This window comes from Octopus sinensis, linkage group LG10, assembly GCF_006345805.1.
Source record: "Octopus sinensis linkage group LG10, ASM634580v1, whole genome shotgun sequence".
In the NCBI taxonomy this organism is placed as follows: Eukaryota; Metazoa; Mollusca; class Cephalopoda; order Octopoda; family Octopodidae; genus Octopus; species Octopus sinensis.
In genome coordinates, this window is record NC_043006.1 from 71,779,508 (window position 1) to 71,785,507 (window position 6,000).

The 6,000-nt window shown below is 37.1% G+C and overlaps 1 protein-coding gene across 1 annotated transcript in view; it reads left to right on the top strand.

The window, feature by feature from the left end:
• The first annotated feature begins 5,952 nt into the window (after nt 1–5,952).
• The window catches only part of LOC115216599 (protein arginine N-methyltransferase 6), a 25,994-nt gene continuing 25,946 nt past the window's right edge, over nt 5,953–6,000 (top strand). Inside the window, exon 1 of the mRNA XM_029786073.2 lies at nt 5,953–6,000. This exon is cut by the window's right edge and continues 197 nt beyond it. The gene's annotated coding sequence lies outside the window, so the exon portion shown is untranslated.

The window sequence follows — 6,000 nt, forward strand, 5'->3', positions numbered from 1 at the left end:
TGTAGGGTAGGTGTGAGAGGTTGGATCTGGCCAGTTTGAACATAAAACATGTAGAATATTTGGGCCAGTTATGACTAGTTTAAAGTGTTTGTTTTGAGTTTTTATGTTCAAAGCTCAAGTTCTACCAAGTTCAATTTTGTTTTTCATTCTTTTGGGGGTCATTAAAGTACCTGGTCTAGTACTGGGGTCAACAGTATAAATTAACCACCCAACTCTTACCCTCAAAATTGCTAGTCTTATGCCTAAATCAGAAACTATTATTATCGAAAGGACAGTACAGGGTGTGATGGGTAAATTGTCACCATTTTATATTTTTTATTTCATGCATGTGCATTGTTTGTCTCTAATTTTGTTTATTACACAGTATAGTAGGGTATACACAGTATAGTAGTATATAGTGTCGTAGGGTCAGTTGGGCACTGTCTGTGAAAGAAACAGCACTGTGACACAATTCGCTCTCCCAGAAATTTCGAAATGATATGCTGTACTGCTTGGCATTCATGCTGGAAGCACCAATAGGAATGTTTCAGAGTGTTAGGGTGTCAATCTGAGAACATGTACCAAGAGTGATAAAAATCAAACATCCAGTGAACATCATGGTGTTTTGAGTGATCACTAGTGATGGTGAAATTATGCCTCCATTTATCTTCCCACACAGCCTCACGTTCAACACGGAGGCCTACATTAAGTGCTTGAGGGAGGTAGTGCTGCCCTGAGTCAAGCAGGTGGCTGCTGGAAGACCCTATGTCTGGCAACAGAACTCTGCACCATGCCAACCAAGGAGAACCCAGTCATGGCTGTCAGACAATTTCTGCAACTACATCACCCCTAACATCTGGCCGCCTAACTCCCCAGACTGCAATCCCCTTGATTATTATGTGTAGACTGCAGTTGAGTGAGAGACCAACAAAACTCCTTGTAACACCAAAGATGAACTGAAGTCAAGGATTATGGAAATATTCACTAAGTTAAACAAGGAGACCATCCAGAAGAGCTGCAAGAGATTCCGAAGTTGTGTGGAGGCCGTGGTTGAAGCCAATGGCGATTTTATTGAATAAATCTACTCTTTAGTATTTCAAGTTATTTTAATGTAATTTTAGTAAATATATCTGTTAAAATGAGATGTCAGTGTTATTTTCATTTTTGCATAATTTAGACGAAAGTTTATTCACTGCACCCTGTCGATTGACCAAACTGTTAGAGCATCCGAAAAAGTGCTTTCCAGTAACCCTTCTGGTTCTTTCCATTCTAGGTTCAAATCAGGTTGAAGTCAACCTCATCATTCATCCTTTCAGAGTCAATAAAATCAAGTGCTATTCTTTTATGCCAGGAGAGCTTAATGTTATGTAACGAACATGAGCAGAGAATCCAATCTTAGATTAGTATTAATTAGTCTAACATGATCAATATCTATGTAAACCTCAATGCATATCCTCTAAACAATATCAATAGTCTATACACCAAAGCTTCTGTAAGTAACTTCTTCAGCCATATTGATTTAAAGAGTGCATATAAATTTCCTATACATCCAGCTTTTGAGGCAGTTAGTGAACTTGATGAATTTATCTAACCCCCATCCACTTTGGTTGCACCAACACTGTGCCAATATTTTAGAAAATTATCAACAAATTCGTTCTTAGAATGAAACTTCAACAAATTTTTGATGTAATTGCAGATGAAAACACATCCATTAATTTTGACAAGACTTTTAGAGTTTAAGAATGCAGTTCAGCAAGTCCAACAAGTGAGATATTGCAGAAACCCATTTTTCTTAGTCACATCATCATCATTTAATGTCCGCTTTCCATGCTAGCATGGGTTGGACGATTTGACTGAGGACTAGCGAACCAGATGGCTGCACCAGGCTCCAATCTGATCTGGCAGAGTTTCTACAGCTGGATGCCCTTCCTAATGCTAACCACTCCGAGTGTGTAGTGGGTGCTTTTACGTGCCACTGACACAAGAGCCAGTCTGGCGGTACTGGCAATGGCCATGCTCAAATGGTATTTTTTACATGCCACCTGGTAACGATCATGCTCAAATGGTGCCTTTGACATACCACCGGTGCGGAAGCCAGACAGCTGCTCTGGCAGTGATCCTGCTCGGATGGAGCTCCACTGGCACAGGTGCCAGTCATCGAATTTGGTTCAATTTCAATTTCACTTGCCCCCAACAGGTCTTCACAAGCAGAGTTTAGTGTCCAATGAAGGAAGGTTGGCATGGGTGCCAGTCGTCGAATTTGGTTCGATTTTGATTTCACTTGCCTCAACAGGTCTTTGCAAGCAGAGTTTTGTGTCCAAAGGAAAGGTACAAATAAGTGGGCTGGCTACACCCCTGGTAAAGGTCACAGGTTATGGTCTCACTTGTGTTGCCGGGTCTTCTCACTCACGGCATATTTTCCACATAATGAAAAAATGGCATAAGATCTCACTCTTCAATATACTAATGTCTCATGAAATTTCCAGAATCTAAAAATCCTCAACAACTGAAATCACATAGGTTTCTTTGTAATAATACATCAAAAGGATAATTCAATAGCACTTACACAATGTACACAAAAACTGACAAATGTAGGACATTATATTATAAGATGTGGCAATCTACCATTATAAAACAGACACTATGGAAAAAGAAAAATCTTCTGATAAAAATGCTTCTCTTACAATCTGTTCTTTCCTTGAAAAGTCTTATGGCACAAGAAGCACATTAGAGGAACATGAAGTGACAATCACAATCAAAATGACAGCCCATGACATTCCACCCTCTGTCAATAATTGAAAAGGAAATTGCTGAAATTATAGAATGCACTAGAAAATTATGTGCCAAAATTTTACAGTTCTCTCCGACTAATGACCGGTTTCTTGTATTTTTAACACTTTTCCCCAGGATTTCTATATACACTGTCCATGTTTTGCTGTTATATTCAATTATACATAATACCCAAACAAGGTATCAGACACGCCCATCAAGACCTGCCACCTTGTAAGATATTTTGGTGCTACTTTAGCATGTAGTCAACGACAGTATACATTGTCTATGCTGTGAATGATCTGATCTGGGTAATGATTAGGGTTTAAAGTGACAGGTAAGGATTTAGAGTGGGGGTTAGGGTTTAGGGTAAGACAGCACAATAAAGTGTAAATGGCCAGGTAGACTGCATGCTAAAGTGTAAATGGCTAAATAAACCACACGCTAAAGTGGCACCAACATTTCTCTCCCCAGTCACCCATGATCAGTTGTCATCTGGGATGCGCTAGGATGTAAGATTCATAACCTACCATCTCTAATCATTGAAATTTGCCAAATTTAACCTAGGAATGTTAAATCGGTAAGGAACTCAAACCAGAGTTTTAGAAACCAATAGGAGCAATTTGCCTATGGGAAAAATATACACAGATTTAGATAAATAAGACCGAGTATATGTTCTGAAAAGAAATCGTTATTTGCTAGTGCTGGTGGATGAATACTCATAATATATCTTCAAATTCCCATGTCCAGACATGACAATCGATATCGTGATTAGTCATCGACTACCGCTATTTCCTATGAGCGATTCATCAAATTGCATTCATTCACATCGGGGCATGCAGTTCGAAGGAGATGAAATCAATAAATTTCTCCTTGTGTATTCAGCGCAGACATAGTGTACCTAGAATTACATTTAGATAATGTAAATTTTCTTTTTCATTATTTTTATTAAGATAGAATGTGGTGTGAGGGATATTAAGCTGCTATTTCTAAGTGGATTTTTTTTTACGAGTCGATAAATTAAATTTCAGAGACATACGAAGGGATGCTGAAAAGTTTCTGGCTTTGGGTAAAAGAAAATACAGGGGGATCAGTTAATTAAGATTTTATTCAACATATTCCCCTATCTGGTTCACTTATTGCAGCGGTCCTTCAGTTTTTCTAAGCCATATAAAAGAACTCGGAAGATTGGGCCTCCAACCAAACCTTTCGTGAGACCCTTAAAACCAAGAACTATTCAGCACTCCCTCGTACTGTGTTGATCAATATTCTTATAATGTGCGGAATATTTTAAACATACATGGGCAGCAATTTCTTTTCAACACTCACGAATTCCGCAAGACGAAGTTCTCAAGTAGTCCTTACTATACACAGTTTGATCCTGGGAAGTAAACAATACATATATTTATGCATGCATGTAAACATACATAAATACGTACATATATTTATACACAAACACACACCGAGAACAAAGGGAATCTCTGCGCGATTTCCCAATCTACTAACAACGGCAGTCAAATCTCTCTTTACATATAATTACATCCAGCCTGGAAAAAAATATTACCGGGCAGTTATGATTAGAACGATCAGGGCTGGCTTGAGACTGTTTGTATTATATGAGGAGCATATATTACTTCGTATTTGATATGCAAACCTCAAAATGCCGAGAATTTCGCAAATACGGTCATTCCACCCTTTCTAATTTCAGATCCTTCCAGTATTTACAACTAAGTCTGTAATTAGTTGGTCGTCCTCGACTCAGTAACCTTCCTATTAATAACCTCAGTCCGTACAAATATAGATTTGGCAACTGCTGCTCTGTTTTTACTGCGCTTCATTTGTGTATGTGCATGTTTTCATATACAGGAACATGTGCGCGCGCGTATGTGTGTGTATATATATATATATTAGACGAAGAACAGATAATCAAGTAGATAATCACAGAAGAATTTTAAAAAATCATAAAATTTATGAATGAAATATTATTATCCTTTATAATTACATAATTTTTCTTTTCTATATTCACAATTGAGAATAAATTGTTATAATGTTATGCAGTTAAAAAGAAAGATTTCCAGTCATGAGAAAGCGGCGACTTCTTAAAAACGGTGAGACATTAGAAAATTCCGGTATTTAGTTTTGTTCCTCTACGCGTTGAGTTCAAATCACACTGGAGGCAACTTCATTTCCTAGCCTTTTCGGTTTAACAAACACTGCGATTGATTTAATTGACTAGTTCATTTTTTTAAAAATTCATAACACTGTTTCAATGTGATAAACTGACAAAGAAAAATAAACTAGAAAGAACTTGTGATCGAGGTCCCCAAACCAATTTTAGAGAACATTCATGAAAGAGAATCTCGAGTGAAGTGAGGATAAGATGACGTTTCAGCTTTGAAGATGTCAAAGTTTGTTGGGTGTCTTCGAAGAAGGACTATGTTTGAAAGGTCTGAGTTCAAGAAATGTTATCTTTTATTAATAAATTAACGTTTAGTTCTGTCTTACAATATTTTGACTTAATTTTTCCACATTCTTTGTAATAGTCGTCTAAATAACTATCAATAATATACTAGAGTCAATTCATCGCCTAAATTTCTCTAGAAAAAATAGCCTCATGCCTTGCAATAGAAATTATTGTTATTATTGAGTAATTAAAGGAAAGGGAAAATTGGAGGTCCAATACAAATCAGCTCTAGAACATAAGCAAACGTGAAAATTAACGACTATCGCGACCTTGTTTCACCTTAGTATCACTTACAGAAAGATATTCCTCCACAAAGAAAGGTTTAAAAAAAAAAAAACTGCGATCCAAGTAAACTGGTGATGGTATGAGGCCGGCAAAATAAAACAAATAAAGAACCAGTCAATAAATTTCATAAAATAACGAAATAATGAAGCGAGATAAAGAGAGGTGAGTTGTGACATGTCGGAAAGCAGGTATCTCTGTCAATAAATATTGGATTAAAATTTTAACATAAGGCTAGCAATTTCGGGGGAGGAGGTAAATCGATTACATCGACTCTAGGGCTCAGCCGGTACTTATTTCATCTACTTCGACCTTGAAGGAATTTGAACTCAGAACGTAAAGAAGAACGAAGTACTGTTAAACATTTTGCTCGGCGTATTAATGATTCTGCCAGGTCTGTATGTTGAATCAAATTATAAAACGCTTAACGGAAACTTTACTCAGACGGTATTTTCTATATCAAGCACCGGTTAAAAATAAAAAAAAAACTCTATAACTCAATGGTG